The following is a 20,823-nucleotide window of genomic DNA, read 5'->3' on the forward strand; positions in this document are numbered from 1 at the left end:
TGTAGCAGTTCCTCTTGATATTTAATTAGAGACAATGTTTTCTTGAGAATTGTAACAAGGAACATGGGCTGTGTGAAGTCCTCCTCTGCATTTTAGAAATGTATCATGCATTTTCTGGTTGAGGTAGTTTTACTGGAAAAGCATTGTTCTCCGTGTGCCTCACTCCTGCCCTCCTCTCTGGGCGGTCACTCCTGACATCCCTGTTCCTTGAACACACCAGGCTTGTTGCCGTTCCAGGGCTTTACGAATCCTCCTCGCTCTGCCCCTGTTTATCACCTGAGTGTCTCCTTGTCATCATTCCAGATGTCACAGTATTAGGCCCTTCCTGGATCCGTATCCTGGGTGGCCTGCTCTGCGCCCTCTCCCGCCCCGCACAGCAGTCATCCGTCATCCTTACGTCTGCATGTTGTCACCGCCTGAGTTGCACGATTTGTGGATTATTATTTATTGTGCAAGTCTCTGCACTAGAATGTGAGCTTTGGGAGGGCAGGAGTGATGCCGATCGAGATTGCTGCTACATCCCATCACCCAGAAAAGAGCTCGGCATGTGGTGTGCACTCATTTGACATGTGCTAAATGAAAAGAAGAGCATGAATGGCCAGCCATCCGAACGTGCCTTTTCAGACCCAGTGTCTTTGCTTCCAGCAATACGCACAGATAATGAAAGGACGCCCCAGGAGGTCTAGGGCCAGGAGCTACGGAACTTTGAGATCTACATCATTTCCCTACAGTTAAGGTTCTTTGTCTTTTAATTGTCAGTGGTTCTGACCTTGTTGAGGATAAAGAGATGACCTATATGATCCACAGAGCAGCTTGGTCCTCAGTAAATAGTGGGCCCCACATTCCTTCACCCTGAGGTTCGGCTTCATACTCATGACCACACACTTATGATCTTTTGGGCTTAGTTTAAATGTAACTTCATTTTTAAGAATTCCAGCACTGTGGTGTGATCAGGAGACCCAAGCATCGGTAAAGATGTGTCCGTGCGTGAGCGTGTGTGCATGAGCGTGTCCCTGCTCCCCAGCACTAGAGACAGGTGGAAACATAGTTGTAATTCTGGAAATATTGGTAAAGTGCTACAGACACATCAATGGGATGATTTTGATCATCTTATATGATTGCTAGTTGTTTACACAAGTAGTCATAAGACTGTAGGTTGCTTGGTGATGGAGATGCAAGAGAATCAACATTTTGAAAAACTCTTAAATTGAACTAGAACACATAGTTTTTAATTTTTATTTTTAACTAAACTTTTATTTCAAGATAAATGTATGTTGACGTATAGTTGTAAGAAATAATATAGAGAGATGCTATGTAGACTTTACTTGCTCCTCCCCATGATAATATCCTGCAAAAAATATTGTATCCCATAGTACAATCTCACAGCCAGGTTGTTGACACTGGCAGTCATGACACAGCACATTTCATTACAGCAAGGATCTGGAACACTGTCCTTTTATAGCAGCCTCCACTTCCCTTCTGTCCCCCCACCTTCTCCTTAATCCCTGCCAAATGCTCACCTGCTTTTCATTTCTATCATTTGTCATTTCAGGAATGTCATATAAATAGAGTCATACGGTATGTAACCTTTTGGGATTGCCTTTTTCTACTCAGCATAATTCATTCTGATTGTTATCTATGTCTATAGAGTGTGTGTGTTTTAAATTGCTGGGTAGTATTCCAGGACATGGATGCACTAGTTTGTTTAACCATTCACCCACTGAAAGACATTTGGGTTGTTTCCAGTTTAGGGCCCTCGTGAATAAAGCTTCTATGAGTGTTCATGTACAGATTTTTATGAGAACATAATTGTTTTCCAGGGCTACCATAATGAAGTACCACAAACTGGGTGGCTTAAAACAACAGAAATTTATTCTCTCCCAGTTTAGAGACCAGCGGTCTTAAAGTGTTGGCAGGGTGTATTAGTTCACTCTCATGCTGCTAAGAAAGACGTACCCTAGACTGGGTAATTTAAAAGGAAAGAGGTTTAATGGACTCGTAGTTCCACATGGCTGGGGCGGCCTCACAATCATAGTGGAAGGTGAATGAGGAGCAAAGTTATGTCTTACGTGGCGGCAGGCAAGAGCTTGTGCAGGGGAAATCCCACTTATAAAACCATCAGATCTCATAAGATTTATTCACTACCATGAAGAGAGTATGGAGGAAACCACCCCCATGGTTCAACTATCTCCACCTGGCCCTGCCCTTGATATGTGGTAATAATGACAATTCAAGGTGAAATTTGGATGGGGATGCAGCCAAACCAAAGCACAAGGTTGCTTTCTTCTGGAAGTTCCAAGACAGAATCTGTCCCATGCTTCTCTCCAAGATGTTGGTGTGGCCTGCAGTTCCTGATGTTCTTGGCTTGTAGCTGCATTGCTCCAGTCTCTGTCTCCATCTCCACATGGCCTTCTCCCCAGTGAGACCCTGTGTCTCTTCGCTTTTTATAAGGCCGCTGGTCATACTGGAATTAGTGCTCACCCTAATCCAGTATGACCTTATGTTAACTACATCATCACAGACTTTACTTCCAAGTATGGTCATATCCAAAGGTACTGGGTGTTGGAATTTCCACGTATCTTGTTGAGGTACACAATTCAACCTACAAGAATAGGTTTCCATTTCTCTAGGATAAAAGCTCTGGAGAGAAATTGCTGCATCATATGGCAGTTGCATGCTTAATTTCAAAAGAAACCAAACTGCTTTCCAGATTCAGAGAGGCTATATCATTTTATATTCCTATTAGAGACGTATGAGTGATCTGTTTTTTCTGCATCCTCATCAACATTTGGTGTCATCGATATTTGTTGTTTTGTTTTGCGTTTAGGCACTCTGGTAGGTGTGTAGTGATCTCATTGTGTTCTTTGTTTGCATTTCCCTAATAAATAATGATATTGCATATCTTTTTCATGTGCTTATTTGTGCTGTCTGTATATTCACTTCAGTAAAATGTGTCTTTTGCTCACTTTCTAATTCAATTGTTTCTTTTACTGTTGAATTTTGAGAGTTCTTTTATATCCTAGATACTACTCCTTTATCAGATATTTGGTTTGCAAATAATTTATCCCCATCTGTTCCTTGTGTTTTCATCCTCTTAACAGAGTATTTCACAGAACAAAAGTTTTTAATTCTATGATGTCCAATGTATCAGTATTTCCTTTTGGGGTTCATATTATTGGTGGTCACATCTGAAAACTTTTTGCCTAGTCTTCGATCCTGAAGATTTCCTCCTATGTTTTTCTAAAGGTTTTATAGTTTTACATTTCATATTTAAATCTATGATCCATTTTGAGGTACTTTCTGTATGATGTGTGAGATTTAGACCAGCGTTCATTTTCTTGCCTATGCATGTCTAATTGCTCCCACACTCTTTATTGAAAAGGCTATCATTCCTCCATTGAATTGCTTTCTCCTCTTGCCAAAAATCAGTTAGGCACATTTGTGTGGGTCTATTTCTGGGATCTCTATTCTGTTCTGTAAATCTAAATGTCTATCTCTTTGCCAAGAGATACACTGTTTTGATTATTGTAGTTATATTGTAAGCCTTCCCATTGGGTAGAGTGATTTCTCCCATTTTGCTTGTCTTTTTCAAAACTGTTTTTTAAAATTTATTCTAAGTCCTTTGCTTTTCGTATAATTTTTTGAATAATCTCATCTATATTTACAAAAAAATCTTGCTGGTATTTTGATAGCAGTTGCATTAAACCTGTATGTCAGTTTTGCAAGAATTGACATCTTTGCTATACTGTATTGCAGTCCATGAACATGGTATATCTCCCCATTTATTTTTATCTTCTTTGATTCCTTTCATTAGCATTTTGTAGTTGTCAACGTACAGGTCTTATACATGTTTTATTAGATTTACTTGTAAGTATTTCATTTTTAAAGTGATTCTAAGTAGTATTATATTTTAAATTTCAGTGTTCATATTTTCATCACTACCATACAGAAATGCAATTGATTGAGTGTTGATCTTGTATTCTATGACATTTATAAACTCTTACTAATTCTGGGAGGTTTTGTTGTAGATTCCTTGGGATTATCTGCATGGAAAATTATACCATTTACAAATAGGAGTCACTTTATTCCTTGCTTTCTGATTTGTGTGCTTTTTACTTCCTTCTTTTGCCTCATTGCATTGGCTAGATTTTCCAACACTATGAATAACAGTGGTGAGAGCAGAGATCTTTGACTTGTTCCTGATGTTATGAATAATACAGTGTTTCACCAGTAAGTATAAGGTTAGCTTGGGCTTTTTGTAAGTGTTTGTTATCAAGCTGACAAAATTCCCTTCATTTTAACTTTTCTGGGAGTTTAATTATACATGGGTGTGATTTTTTAAAATGCTTTGTCTGCATTGATTGATATAATCGTGTGATTTTAACTTTTTAGCGTGATAATATGATCATTTACATTGATTGACTATTTTTTTTTTCTTTTCTAGAGACAGGGTCTTGCCTTGTTGCCCAGACTTGTCTTGAATTCCTGTGCTCAACTAATCCTCCTGCCTTAGCTTACCAAAGAGCTGGTATTATTGGCATGAGCCACTGCACCTGGCCTTGATTGATCATACCAGCCTTACCTCCCTGAAATAAATCTTGGTCATGGTGTATAACCCTTTTTGTATAGTGTTAAATTATATTTGCTAATATTTTGTTAAAGATTTTAATGTCTATATTTATGATGGATCTTGGTCTGTAACTTTAAAAAATATAATCTTTGTGTGTTTTTTTAAAATCAGGGTAATATTAACTTCATAAAATCATTGCAAATTATTTCTTTCTCTTCTATCTTTTGAAAGACACTGTTTAGAATTGCTGTTAGTTCTTTAAACATTTGATAGAATTTTCTAATGAAACCATCTAGGGCTTGGAGATATCTTTTTATCAGAACTTTTAAATATGAATTCAATATTCTTAATAGTTATAGAGGTATTCAAATAATCTATTTTATGTCAGGCAAGTTGCGGAGTCCATGTTTTTCTAGAAATCAGCTCATTTCATTGAAGTTGTCTAATTTATGTGTGTAGAGTTGCTTATAGTATTTCTTTGTTATCTTTTTGATGTCAGCACAGTCTGTAGAGATATCCTCTGTTCAACTGCTGGCATTAGTAATTTGTGTCTTGTCTCTCTCTTTCTTTTTTAGGATTGATGGAGGTTTGGTAATTGTATTGACCTTTTCCAAGAACCAGCTTTTTGTTTCATTGATTTTTCTATTATTTTTCTGTTCTAATTTTTATTGGTTTTTGCTCTTATGTTTATTATTCTCCTGCTTGCTTTGGGTTTCTGTTCTTCTTCAGGTTCTTATTTATTTATTTATTTATTTTACTTTAAGTTCTAGGGTACATGTGCACAATGTACAGGTTTGTTACATATGTATACATGTGCCATGTTGGTGTGCTGCACCCATTAACTTGTCATTTACATTAGGTGTATCTCCTAATGCTATCCCTCCCTCCTCCCCTACCCCGCAAAAGGCCCTGGTGTGTGATGGCCCCAGCGTGTGATGTTCCCCACCCCGTGTCCATGTGTTCTCATTGTTCAATTCCCACTTATGAGTAGGAACATGCAGTGTTTGGTTTTCTGTCCTTGTGATAGTTTGCTCAGAATGATGGTTTCCAGCTTCATCCATGTCCCTGCAAAGGACATGAACTCATACTTTTCTATGGCTACATAGTATTCCATGGTGTATATGTGCCCCATTTTCTTAATCCAGTCTATCATTGATAGACATTTGGGTTGATTCCAAGTCTTTGCTATTGTGAATAGTGCTGCAATAAACATACGTGTGCATGTATCTTTATAGCAACATGATTTATAATCCTTTGGGTATATGCCCAGTAATGGGATTGCTGGGTCAAATGGTATTTCTAGTTCTAGATCCTTGAGGAATTGCTACACTGTTTTCCACAATGGTTGAACTAGTTTATAGTCCCACCAACAGTGTAAAAGTGTTCCAATTTCTCCACATTCTCTCCAGCTCCTGTTGTTCCCTGACTTTTTAATGATCGCCATTCTAACTGGTGTGAGACGGTATCTCATTATGATTTTTTTTTGCTTCTCTAGTTCTTTGAATTGTGATGTTAGGGTGTCAATTTTAGATCTTTCCTGCTTTCTCTTGTGGGCATTTAGTGCTATAAATTTCCCTCTACACACTGCTTTCAATGTGTACCAGAGATTCTGGTATGTTGTGTCTTTGTTTTCATTGGTTTCAAAGAATATCTTTATTTCTGCCTTCATTTCATTATGTACCCAGTAGTCATTCAGGAACAGGTTGTTCAGTTTCCATGTAGTTGAGCGGTTTTGATTGAGTTTCTTAATCCTGAGTTCTAGTTTGATTGCACTGTGGTCTGAGAGATAGTTTGTTATAATTTCTGTTCTTTTACATTTGCTGAGGAGTGCTTTACTTCCAACTATGTCATCAATTTTGGAGTAAGTACGATGTGGTGCTGAGAAGAATGTATGTTCTGTTGATTTGGGGCGGAGAGTTCTATAGATGTCTATTAGGTCTGCTTGGTGCAGAGCTGAGTTCAATTCCTGGATATCCTTGTTAACTTTCTGTCTCTTTGATCTGTCTGATGTTGACAATGGGGTGTTAAAATCTCCCATTATTATTGTATGGGAGTCTAAGTCTGTCTGTAGGTCTCTAAGAACTTGCTTTATGAATCTGGTTGCTCCTGTATTGGGTACATATATATTTAGGATAGTCAGCTCTTCTTGTTGAATTGATCCCTTTACCATTATGTAATGGCCTTCTTTGTCTCTTTTGATCTTTGTTGGTTTAAAGTCTGTTTTATCAGAGCCTAGAATTGCAACCCCTGCCTTTTTTTGTTTTCCATTTGCTTGTTAGATCTTCCTCCATCCCTTTATTTTGAGCCTATGTGTGTCTCTGCACATGAGATGGGTCTCCTGAATACAGCACACTGATGGGTCTTGACTCTATCCAATTTGCCAGTCTGTGTCTTTTAATTGGAGCATTTAGCCCATTTACATTTAAGGTTAATATTCTTATGTGTGAATCTGATCCTGTCATTATGAGGTTAGCTGGTTATTTTGCTCGTTAGTTGATGCAGTTTCTTCCTAGCATTGATGGTCTTTACAATTTGGCATGTTTTTGCAGTGGCTGGTACTGGTTGTTCCTTTCCATGTTTAGCACTTCCTTCAGGAGCTCTTGTAGGGCAGGCCTGGTGGTGACAAAATCTCTCAGCATTTGCTCGTCTGTAAAGGATTTTGTTTCTCCTTCACTTATGAGACTTAGTTTGGCTGGATATGAAATTCTAGGTTGAAAATTCTTTTCTTTAAGAATGTTGAATATTGGCCTCCACTCTCTTCTGGCTTGTAGAGTTTCTGCCGAGAGATCCACTGTTAGTCTGATGGGCTTGCCTTTGTGGGTAACCCGACCTTTCTCTCCAGTTGCCCTTAACATTTTTTCCTTCATTTCAACTTTGGTGAATCTGACAATTATGTGTCTTGGAGTTGCTCTTCTCGAGGAGTATCTTTGTGGCATTCTCTGTATTTCCTGAATTTGAATGGTGGCGTGCCTCGCTAGGTTGGGGAAGTTCTCCTGGATAATATCCTTCAGAGCATTTTCCAACTTGGTTCCATTCTCCCTGTCACTTTCAGGTACACCAATCAGACGTAGATTTGGTCTTTTCACATAGTCCCATATTTCTTGGAGGCTTTGTTCATTTATTTTTACTCTTTTTTTTTTCTCTAAACTTCTCTTCTCGCTTCATTTCATTCATTTGATCTTCAATCACTGATACCCTTTCTTCCATTTGATTAAACCAGCCACTGAAGCTTGTGCATGCGTCACATAGTTCTCATGCCATGATTTTCAGCTCCATCAGGTCATTTAAGGACTTCTCTACACTGTTTATTCTAGTTAGTCATTCATCTATTCTTTTTAACAGTTTTTAGCTTCTTTGTGATGGGTTCAAACATCCTCCTTTAGCTCAGAGAAGTTTGTTATTACCAGTCATCTGAAGCCGTCTTCTCTTGACTCGTCAAAGTCATTCTCTGTCCACTTTTGTTCCGTTGCTGGCGAGAAGCTGCGTTCCTTTGGAGTAGAAGAGGTGCTCTGATTTTTAGAATTTTCAGCTTTTCTGCTCTGGTTTCTTCCCATCTTTGTGGTTTTATCTACCTTTGGTCTTTGATGATGGTGACATACAGATGGGGTTTTGGTGTGGATGTCCTTTCTGTTTGTTAGTTTTGCTTCTAACAGTCAGGACCTCAGCTGCAGGTCTGTTGGAGTTTGCTGGAGGTCCACTCCAGACCCTGTTTGCCTGGCTATCACCAGCGGAGGCTGCAGAACAGCAAATATTGCTGCCTAATCCTTCCTCTGGAAGCTGTGTCTCAGAGGGGCAACCGGACTTTTGAGGTGTCAGTCACTCCCCTACTGGGAGGTGCCTCCCAGTTAGGCTAGTCGGGGGTCAGGGACCCACTTGAGGAGGCAGTCTATCTGTTCTCAGATCTCAAACTCCATGCTGGGAGAACCACTACTCCCTTCAAAGCTGTCAGACAGGGACGTTTAAGTCCACAGAAGTTTCTGCTGCCTTTTGTTCAGCTGTGCCCTGCCCCTAGAGGTGGAGTCTACAGAGGCAGGCAGGCCTCCTTGAGCTGCAGTGGGCTCCACCCAGTTGGAGCTTCCCAGCTGCTTTGTTTATTGACTGGAGCCTCAGCAATGGCGGGCGCCCCTCCCCCAGCCTTGCTGCCGCCTTGCAGTTCATCTCAGACTGCTGTGCTAGCGGTGAGCGAGGCTCCGTGGGCGTGGGACCCTCCGAGCCTGGTGCAGGATATAATCTCCTGGTGTGCCTTTTGCTAAGGCCGTTGCAAAAGCACTGTATTAGGGTGGGAGTGTCCCGATTTTCCAGGTGCTGTCCCTGACAGCTTCGCTTTGCTAGGAAAGGGAATTCCCAGACCCCTTGTGCTTCCCGGTGAGACTATGCCCCGCCCTGCTCCGTGGGCTGCACTTGTCTGGCAAGCCCCAGTGAAATGAATTCTGTACCTTAGTTGGAAATGCAGAAATCACTGGTCTTCTGCATTGTTCACGCTGGGACCTGCAGACTGGAGCTGTTCCTTTCAGCCATCTTGGCACCCACCTCTCTTCAGGTTCTTAAAGTGAGAGCTTAGATTATAGATTTGAGACTTTCTATTTTCTAATGTAAGCATTTAATACTATAAATTTCCCTTTCAGCATTGTTTTGACTGTGTCTCACAAATTCAGTACATTGTATTTTCACTCAGTGTATTTTTAAAATTTCCTGATACTTTCTCTTCAATACATGTATTATTTATCAATGTGTTGTTTAGCTTCCAAGTTTTGAATATTTTCCGTTATTGATTTCATTCCATTGTTGTAAGATAACAGATACTACTACGATGTCAATTTTTTAAATATCTGTTGAAATTTGTTTTATGGCACAAGGTATTGTCTAACTTGGTATATATTTCAGGGACACTTCAAGTAAATGTGTATTTTGCTGTAATTGGGTGGCATGTTCTACAGAAGTGGATTCTATCCTGTTGGTTGATTGTGTTATTGGGTTCTTCTACATCCTTGCTGATTTTCCTGTCAGTTGTTCTATAAGTTATTAAGAGAAAGGGGTGTTAAAGTTGGCAACTATAATTATGGATTTATCTATTTCTTCTTTCATTTCTATCAGTCTGAGTTTCACATATTTTGCAGCTCTGTTTCTGGTGAGTATGTATTGAGGATTGTTGTGTCTTCTTGGTGGACTGACTCTTTCATCATTATGTAAACTTCCTTGCTGTCTCTGGTAATTTTCTTTGTACTGAAGTCTACATTATCTGATACTAATACAGAAGCTCCTGTTTTCTTTTGACTAATGTTTGTGTGTTATATATTTTTCATTCTTTTACTTTCAACCTATATTGTTGTATTTAAATTTAGCTTCTTGTAGACAGTATGAGGTTGGATCAGTTTCCTTTTCTCCCCATGGTCTATCGATCTTTTCCCTTTAACTGGTATGTTTTAACCATTTACATTTTAGGTAGTTATTAATATGTTAGGCCTTAAGTTTTCCATTTTGTTTTTTGTTTTCTGTTTTTCCTCTCTATTTTTGTCTGCTTACTTTTTCATGCCTTATTGTTAATTACTTGAACTTTTTCAAAAATTCTATTTCAGTTAATCTATAATGTTTTTGGGTGTATCTCCTTGCATAGCTTTTTAAAAACTGATTATTCTAAGTATTACATTATATATGCATTACATTACAGGCTACTACTGTTGACATTTTAACAATGTCACTCAAGTGAAGTGTATCATCTTTTACTTTCCCTGTTTATAATTGTCTTAAATATTTCCTTTTCACAAATTTAAAACCATATCAGGCAATATTCTAATTTTTATTTTAATTCTCTTGATAAAACTCAAGAGAAGAAAAATGTATTATACTTATTCATATTTTAAACTTTTCCATTGTTCTTCCTTTCCTTTTGATGTTTCAAGATTTCTTCTTTTGTTATTTTATTTTTGTTTATGTAATTACTTTAGCCATTCTTTTAGGGTGGTTCTGCTGGTGACAAATTCTTTTTTTTTTTTTTTTTTAATTTGAGACTCTTGATTTTCCTTCATTCCTGAAGGATATTTTTGTTGTACATAAGATTCCAGGTTGACAGTTCTTTTCTTTCAGCACTTAAAAATGTGCCACTTTTTTTCCAGCCTCTATGGTTTCTCATGAGAAATCTGCTACCATTCAACTTGTTTTTACAATATAAGTGTCATTTATCTCTCACTGCTTTCAAGAATTATCTTCCTTGTGTTTAGTTTTCAAAACTTTTCCTCTGATGTGTCTTGGCATGGATTTGGTTGAGTTTATCTGGCTTGAGACTTGCTCATCTTCTTCAATCTGTAGGTTTATGTCTTTTGTCAAATATGAGAGGTTTCACTCATTATTTCTTTGAGTACCATTTCAACTCTGCCTCTTTCTTCTCCCTCTAGGATTCCAATGACATAATTGCTAGATCTTTAGTTATAGTCTCACAGGTCTTTGAGGCACTGTTTTTTTTTTGTTTGTTTGTTTGTTTTACATTTTTTTCATTGTGGTTCAGTTGTTTAATTTCTATTATTATGTTTTTAAGTTCAACAATTCTTTCTATTGTCCCCTTTATTCTACTTTGGAGATCATCCATTGAGTTTTTAAAATTTCGGTTATTGTACTTTTCGGTTTTAAATTTCTATCTAGTTCTTTATATGTTCTATCCGTGTGTTGAGACTATTTTTTCATTTGTTTCTAGTGTTTTTGCAATTGCTTATTAATATATTTTTATCATGGGGGCTTACAATTTTTGCTAGGTAATTCCAATATGTATGCCATTGTGTTTTTTGTCTGTTCATTGTCTTTTCTCATTCGGTTTGAGATGTTACGGTATTTAGCATGACAAGTGATTTTTATTGGAACCTGAACAACCTCAGTATTACAGTATAATGCTGAATATTATTTAAATATTTTGTTTCAGATTCTTTGGTGTGGAAAGAGGGTGTCGCTTCATACTGTCAAGTAGGGGTATAAGTGCAGGTTTCCCACTTGACTTCCATTGACACCAAGGTGAGGGAACTCCCCAGTACTGCTGGGCAGAGGTGGGAGGGTTGATTTCCCAATAGGCCCTCACTGATACCTCCTTGTCGGGAAGTGCTGGGACTTCCTGGTTATTGTTCCCCACCTGGCCTCCACTGGCACCATGGTGGTAGTATAAGTTTGTTACTATGGGTGTTAGTGAATTTCCTGACTCTCCACTAGACTTCCTCTGATACCACCCCGCTGGGGGCTTGGTGCACCTTATTAAACAGCCTGGTGCGGGTGGAAGTCCATCCTTCATGCTTGGGCTTTGCTGGCTTGTGGAGAAGAGGGGAGACACGTTAGTTTTTCTGCAGTGTTTGGAATAGAGTGGTTATTGTTCAAGAGTTTTATGTCTTGCTTGGCTGCCCATTTTCTTGTCCTTTGACTACAAAGAACAGGCTTTCATTAGGAATTTAAATATATGTGCCCATTTGGTGTTTCCAAGGTTGCAGATTTGTTCAGCTCCAAGTCCTGGATTTATCAGGCAAAATGAAAACCCAGGGAACTAACCACTGTGTCAATCTTCAGGTTCTGAGGTCCCTAGTGGATCTTCCTTCTTCTCTTCACCTTGTAATACATTCCTTTTGTTTTGTTTTGTTTTATAAATAATTTCCAGAGTTTCATTATACTTAGTGGGCAGAATATGGAAAAGTATGTCTACTCCATCCTCCTAGAAAAAGTATGTCTACTCCATCCTCCTGGAAAAAAAATTATCAACTTAGGTTGATAATTTTTGGCTACCACCATATTAGGCTCTTTAGAAACTTTTCTTATTTAATTATCTCACTTCTCTGAGCCAGATGTTCTCACATTAATTCTAAAGATGAGGAGACTGAGGCTTGGTGGAGTAGAACAACTTGTTCAAGGTAAATGGTTAAAGCTAGGCTACAAACACAGGTTAGTCTGGCTATGAAATCTCTGCTGTTTTCGCTGTATAATAAAGGGAAGTCCCTTGCTTATCATTTTCATCTGTTATGATCCCCAGCACATAGATAAGCATATAGAAGGTGCCCAGTAAGTACTGGTGGAATGAGCTTCACATAGGAGCTAAGTTAATGCTTATTAGAAGAGCACCTCTTTTCCAGGGGGATTGGTAGTTAGTGTTTGTTCAGCTGCATGTCACTTCCAAACTGAGTAGCTTTCACTTTTCTAGTTTCTCTGTTTATTTCAAAGGGCACTGCCCAACTGAACATCACCATTTTCCATTCATCATCAATCTGGTATAACTGCAAATTCCTAGAAAAGAGAAACTTCCTGGAAGATTTCTGCTGCTCTGGGGGCAAAGCTAGAGTTGCATTACAATCACAAAATAGGATTTTTCCTATCCAGGGTGCAGTGTCTCGTGCCTGTAATCCCAGCAATTTGGGATGCCGAGGTGGATGAATCACTGGAGGTCAGTAATTCGATACCAGCCTGGCCAACATGGTGAAATTCCATTTCTACTAAAAATACAAAAAATTAGCCGGGTATGGTGGTGTGCACTTCTAGTCCCAGCTACTCAGGAGGCTGAGGCAGGAAAATTGCTTGAACCGGGGGGACGGAGGTTGGTTGCAGTGAGCCGAGATCGTAGCACTGCACTCCAGCCTGGGTGACACAGCAAGATTCTGAAAAAAAAAAAAAAAAAAAAAAAAAAAAAAAAAAGATTTGTCTTGCTCTGCCTGCACTCATCCTAGAGACCATAAGATTTCTCTTTGATAGCTCTGTGAGGACCAGGAGAAATGTGCCATATATATCTGGTGAGTAAGGACTGCCTGGTGAGGTAGTCCTCTCAGCGAGAGTGTTGAGTCTGTGCATTGCAGGAGAGCATGAATTCTTCTGGAGCGGGCTGCCAGGGTTCAAAGCTCAGCTCTGCCATTATCCACAGTGGGACGCTGAGTAGATTCTTAAACCTCCATGACCCCTACTTCCTATACTGTAAAGTGGGAATAATATAATGCTATATAGTGAGAGTTAAATGAGTTAATATGCATCAACTACTTAAAATAGTACCTGCCACACTGTCTTCCACAATCGTTGAACTAGTTTACACTCCCACTAACAGTGTAAAAGTGTTCCCATTTCTCCACATCCTCTCCAGCACCTGTTGTTTCCTGACTTTTTAATGATCGCCATTCTAATTGGTGTGAGATGGTATTTCATTGTGGTTTTGATTTGCATTTCTCTGAAGACCAGTGACGATGAGCATTTTTTCATGTGTCTGTTGGCTGCATAAATGTCTTCTTTTGAAAAGTGTCTGTTCATATCCTTTGCCCGCTTTTTGATGGGGTTGTTTGATTTTTTCTTGTAAATTTGTTTAAGTTCTTTGTAGATTCTGAATATTAGCCCTTTGTCAGATGGGTAGATTGTAAAAACTTTCTCCTATTCTGTAGATTGCCTGTTCACTCTGATGGTACTTTCCTTTGCTGTACAGAAGCTCTTTAGTTTAATTAGATCCTATTTGTCTATTTTGCTTTTGTTGCCATTGCTTTTGGCATTTTAGTCATGAAGTCCTTGCCCATGCCTATGTCCTAAATGGTATTGCCTAGGTTTTCTTCTAGGGTTTTTATGGTTTTGGGTCTAACATTTAAGCCTTTAATCAACCCTGCACGTTGTGCACATGTACCCTAGAACTTAAAGTATAATAAAAAAAAATAGTACCCGACACACAGAATATAATACATATGAGCTGTTTTTATTGCTGTCAATATAATCAGTTAGGGAAGGTGTGACGTCTGTCATCTGACTCCTTCTCTCCAGGGCTCCCTGGTCATCTTGCTTCTTTTGGTCACCGTCTGCTGCAAATACTGCCACGTGTCGAGCTCCTCATGCTGAGATCAGGACCTGGGTCAAGGAGAGCAGGCTGTGCTTCTACGGCTGCCACGGCTGCTGAGCCCAGATGGAAGTCACTTTGCACACCTGGGTGAACCCTCCCTACCCATACTGCTGCTTTGTCCTGGACAAACCCGCACACCTCTGCCTATCTTTGTGGGGTGCCCTCCATCACACACTAAATCACTCTCTTCTATTTCTATTTCTAGAAAGTTTGTATTTCTAGAAATCCTCCAAAATCTTCAAACCCTGACTCAGCTCGTCCTTCCAGAAGGAGGCTGAGGCTTCTGCTTCTCATACACACGTGGGGCATCCCAGAGGTGGCTGCTTCCTCTTCCCTCTTCCGCGTTCTTCCTGAATCCTGAGTCTTCAAGAAAGATTGCTCACTCCTCCAGGACTCCAGGGGGTGTTCAGGCCACATCAATCCAGGGCTGTGTGAGTTTCCTGGAGCTGCTAAAACAAGTGATCACAATCCGGGTGGCTTAAAACCACAGTCATTTATTGTCTCACGGTTCTGGAGGCTGGAAGTACAAAATCAAGATGTTGGCAGGGCTGGTTCCCTCTGAGAGCTGTGAGGAGAATCTGCCCCAGGCCTCTGCTTAGCTTCTGGTGGTTTCCTGGCAATCTTCAGCATCCCATGGCTTTTAGATGGATGATCCAGTTCTCTGTCCTCACATTCACATGGTGCTGTCTGTGTATGTCTGTATCCAAATTTCCTTCTTCTTATAGTGACATCAGTCATATCGGATTAAGCATCCACTCTTTTCCAATCTGACCTCATCTTAACTTAACTAATTACACCTACAAAGACTTTATTTCCAAATACAGTCACCTTTACAGGTACCGGGGTTAGGACTTATAACATATCTTTTTAGAGGACACAGTTAAACTTACAGTAAAGCATAACAGCAACATCTCAAACTTGGACCTCTACTGAGTTAGAAGTGTCACTCTAGTGGTAGTATGCAGAGAATTTTGGAGGGAAAACGTGTCCTGGGAACAGGTGTGTGAATTAGGATGCTGTTAAAATGGTCACAGAAAGAGATTACATTCTGAACCAGAGTGAGGTTTGGAGTGGATTATTTTGTCTCTATTTAAAATTTTGTATCCAGAAATTCAAAGGCTTTTTGAAAAATGTATTTCCCTCCTCCCCTTCAGTGCCAGGTGTCTGAGCTTTGCAAATATGGATTTTCTTGCAGCTCTTCTGTGTGTTGTTGGAGGCCAAGCTCATCAAACTGCCCATAGTGGAGACTGAGCAGCTGTGCATAGGGGCTGCTGAGAGCTGAGTTTGTTTATGTAAATTTTGTTTTATTTTAGTCTTTCCAACAACTGCCATGGGGCCTAATTCTCAGCCAAGGGCTAGGAGGAAGGCCTTTATTGTTTAGATGTAGGCATTTGGGATAACTTGGGAAGCAAACTCCACCATGTAATATGTGAGCCCTTCCTGGGCAGCTCTCCTCACCCAGTGCTTCATGGAGAAGCAAGACTGTTGCTGCCTTGGGAGAGGCTGCGGTTTTATTGTGAATCAAGCATAATTTTTCCTTTTTAATTTCCACAGCTTTATTTAGCTTTAGAAACATTCCTTTCAAATATATTATGTTATTCTGGTATAATATCTTTTATAATAAAGCCATGGAAATTATAATTAATCTTTTATAATAAAGCCATGGAAATTATTCTGAGCATAGCCTACAACAAAGAAAAAATACTCAACCACAATAATGAACCCATAGACAATTACATTCTTACAAATTATTGTGTTCTAAATACAAGCGTCTTTCCAAATTTCATGTATTAAATAGATGGACACGAAAAGGATATAAATAAATATTGCTTAAGTAAGTAAAATAAATGTTTAAGTCTACATATGTGTTGTAATTTAAAAGGGCATTTAAGATGATTGAGAAAACACTGGTAAAAGCAGTCATTCCTTGAGCAAATATTTAGTGACACTGACAATGGCCAGGAAATGGCTATAGAGGGAGGGGAGCAGGGCTCGATCTGGCCCTGAGACTGCACATGGTGAAGTGTTCCGTGGTTTGTCTGCAGACGCCTCTGCTATAACACTGATGCCTGACCCTGCTGACTACCTGACTTCAGCTTCCCTCTTTTCCACGTGATTCCCGGAAACTTCTCAACATCTTCAAGCCCTGACTGAGCTCCTTGGTCCAGCAGGAGGACGGGGTGCCTGGTGCTGACACTGCGTAGGCCTCTCGGGGGCAGTTGCCTCCCCTCCCCTCCTTTGCACCCTTCCTGTGTTCTTGGCGCCCATCTCCTAGGAAGACACTTTCCCTCAAGTGCTCTTGATCCCATTCTCTCCACCTGACATAAAGCGATTTTACACAAACCTGAACAATAAACATTTAGACGTGGACCATCGCACAGCAACACCAGTGGAAGATTGCCCAGTCCACCCCAACCCCTGAGGTTCAGCCTGGCTCTTGGAGTTGAGGGGATGGTGTGGAGAGGCCGCTGGGGAGGGCGGGCCATGGCAACAATGAGAAAAGAAGGTCTGAGGTGTTCAGTGGGAAGAAACAGGACATATCAGTACTTTAACAAGGCTCAGAATCGCCCTTCCAAAATGTCTCCACATTCATAATCTCCTGCGCTGCCCAGCAATGGCTTCCTTTCTCCATCAATCATCTCTTTGCATTTTGCATCTTTGCTCACCTCCCCCGTCCTCTCCTGTGGCCATAAAATTCATCAGGCATTCCTTACTGGGAAATGCAACAACAGCAACAACAAAACCAGGAAGTGGCGACCAACTTCTCTGGGCCCTGTCTCCATCTTCAGGGCTTGAAGGGGACATTCTTTCCCTCTTACTCTTTTCAACTCAGTATTTCTTGAAAGAGTATCTGACTCCAGCAACCTCCTTTCCATTCTCATCGCCGCCGCCTCCTCCACCTTTTGCACCTTGGCTCTGTCCCGTGTCCATCTTCGGTTGTCCTTCTTTCCTGAGCACCCTTGATCTTTTGCAGCTTGGCTCTGTCCCTGTCCATGTTTGGTTGTCCTTCTCTCCTGAGCTCCCTGGAAGCACTGTTGCAGACCTGGGGTCCTGTGCCTGAGTCAGTACAGTTGCACCCGGGGAGGTCCTGCCCTCAGCTCAGGGCGCAGCACCCACAGCACGTAGAGTCCAGCTCGGGCAGATCTCTCTGCTGTGTGCTTCCTTGTACAGGGTAGGAAGTGGTTCTGGGTTTCTTATACCTACGTATTGAGGCTTGTGCCCAGGCATCCAGATAAGTGGATTCAGGAGGAGCCACATAACCACCATGAGAGATATTTTGAGGCATTAGCACGTGCTTTCTTTCTCTGAAACTTTTCTTTCCTGTCCTCCCACTCAAGCCATTGCCTAGCCCTGAGCTCATTGCATCAGGAAGGGGTGTACAGACATGGCCTGAGTCCTCCTGGCCCTTCCCTCCCACTGTCTAAATCTAGAGTTGGATGAAGATCCTTGGAAATAGAATATTTGGGGGCACAGTCAGCGAGGAGAGAAGATTTACCCAGGCTTGGGAGATTAAATAGAAAAAAGGATGGATGAGAATTGGGTATCCCAAGAGAGAAAGAGGAAATGCTCTGTCTGCTTCCAAAGCAACGCCTCTGGAGAGGGAGGGACGTTGCTTCCAGAGAGGACGGCCACTGGGGCATGGATCCAGATGGGAGGTGGCCACTTCCAACAGCTTCCTGTCCTCACTCCGGTCCTGGCACTGCAGAGACAGCCACGTGCAGTTATCAAGGCTGAGGAGGAAATGGCTTAGAGAGGACTAGGAGGACTGGCAGCCCACATGCCGATGACCCGCTGCCACCCCAATGCCTTGGAATTGTGGCATGACCCAGGAAGCGTTCACTCTAAGTTGGTCGTCAGCTTGGGGTGGGAAGTGAAAGCTTTGAAACAGGACTTAATGCAGTCAAGTTGAGAATAAGAACCGCGGCATGTATTTTGTACTTGACCTTGAGAACCCAGCACTCAATGAAGAGTCGTTCTCTTCTTAGGAGATGTGCTTGGACCTGTGAGGAAAGTGGCCATCAGCAGACACACTGTCCAGGTCCAACCTCCCCGATCATCTTGGATCTCAACAATCGTGTCTATTAATTCCAGCATTTTCCCTCCCCAGTTCATCACCGCACGGCAGCCTGGGATGGGACCAGGAGTAGTTGGTACTCTTGGCACAACTTCAACTACTTCTACTTTGCTAGAGTCTGACTTGTTTAGCAACAGTGGAGTGACCCCTGGGTTGTAACAATGTTTTCCACCGTCTTGAGCACCAATGCTTACATTCCTGTTACAAGGCCAGAAATCTGTTTATTTTTTCCCCCAGATTTGCCACTCTATGCTGCCAAGGACCCAGTCAACACTGACTTGATTCTAGGTGAGGACCGAGGACCTGACTTGTCACTTCTCCATATGGCTGCTGCTTCAGCAGCTCTTCCTTGAGGCACTCGTCCATGCACAAGCAATGTGTGTTTTTAAAAATGAAATTTTTTTTAGAAGTACAAAAATCATCGATGTTTAGGTATCCACCACTGAGATTAAGCAGGTGTTACTATTTTGATATATATTCTTTATCTCTCTAGTTTAAAAAAATTAAACAAATAAAAAGATTATAGTGTCAGGTGTGGTGGCTCACACCTGTAATTCCAGCACCTCGGGAGGCTGAGGCAAGTGGATCACCTGAAGTCAGGAGTTCAAGACCAGCCTGACCAACATGGTGAAAGCCCACCTCCACTAAAAATACAGAATTAGCTGAGTGTGATGGCATGTGCCTGTAATCCCAGCTACTTGGGAGGCTGAGGCAGGATAATCACTTGAACCAGGGAGGCAGAGGTTTCAATAAGCCAAGATCGTGCCATTGCATTCCAGCCTGGGCAATGAGCAAAAGTCCATCTCAAAAAAAAAAAAAAAATTATGGCCACAGAGATGCTATAGTGATGGATACATGCTATTATGCACAAAGAGTGAACCCTGAAGCAAACTATAGACTTCAGTTAATAATCATATCAATATTGGATCATTAACTGTAAAAAATGTGCCTCACTAATAGAAGATGTTAATGGGGGCTGAGTGTGCTTTCTCTCTCTCTCTCTCTCTCTCTCTCTCTCTCTCTCTCTCTCTGTGTGTGTGTGTGTGTGTGTGTGAGAAGGGGTGTATGGAATACTCCGAACTTTCTTCTCAAGTTTTCTATAAACCTAAAGTTGATCTAAAAATCAAACCTAGTAAATATATGTTAGATTATTGAATATACTTACATATTATATAAATAGCTACAGCCATATTCTGTCTCCATCCTCCTCCCTCCATCCTCCTCCCTGCTTTCCTGGAAGCACCTGCCACCTTAGAGCTGTGTGTGGCCCTACCTGTCACTCTGAGAGCACCGCCCCTCCCCTGGCTCTTCCTGTAACCCAGTCTGTGGCATGGCTGCCCTGACCTGCCTCTCCACTGGCCAGCCTTCTTCCTTTCAAAGACCCTGTGGGCCGTTGCTTGAACTCTTTGGTCAGTTTTAAATGATGAAAGCTCCTCCAGGCTCTTGTACGCATAAGGAGAGTCTCATTTGCATAATTAGAATTCCTGTTTATGAAGGCAAATATCTAAACTTGTGATTCCATTTAGAACCCACCTGCCTGGATGACCCAGGGAGACTTCTCCATCTCAGGATCCTTCACTCAATCGTATCTGCAAAGATCCTTTTTCCATATCAGGTCACATTCTGAAGTCCCAGGAATTAGGACCTGACATCTCGGGACCATTATATGACCTACACACCCTCTTGCAGGTCTGCCTCTGCTGCCCTAGGTTGGGCTGTGGGGTGTGGGGTAGGGATCAGAAGGAATAGGTAGAGTCCTCCTGGACTGCGTAGAGGTAATTCTGCCTTGGTGCCTTCAGGTGTTGCTAGTTCCCAATATTGACCTACTTATTTTTATGATTTTTGAACATTTCCCTGCTTTCTTTGGCTCTTGCTTCCTGGGAACATCTCACAGGTGAGGCCAGACAGCACAGGGTTTCAAAGGGCTGGCTTGTGGGTGAGTCAGGTGATGGCTGTGCCCACCACTTGTTTATTTTTAAGACAGAGATAATAGTAACGCATCTCACAGGTTGCTGTGAGGATTCTGGTACATGGAAAATCTTTAATGTGCTGCCTGCATCACAGCACCTGCTTGGGGAGGATTGGCCATTTTTGTTGGTAGAAGCTGCAGCTTCTCTTATGGGGCAGTGCCTCCCCCTCGGAGCTCTCCACATCCAGTGCTGCTGAAGCACCTGTCAAGGTGGACTCTTCCTAACAGGAAGCTTCCCAATTGTCTATGAACAATGTTTATTATGTTCTATCCTCTTTTTCTGATTTAGGATCTGATCAAGGATTGTACATTGTGTTGGCTGTCATGTGACCTTAGTCTTCTCTATTCTAGCTATACCTGGGACTTTAACAAATGCACATGTACCC

This window comes from Macaca mulatta, chromosome 13 (assembly GCF_049350105.2).
Source record: "Macaca mulatta isolate MMU2019108-1 chromosome 13, T2T-MMU8v2.0, whole genome shotgun sequence".
NCBI lineage: Eukaryota > Metazoa > Chordata > Mammalia > Primates > Cercopithecidae > Macaca > Macaca mulatta.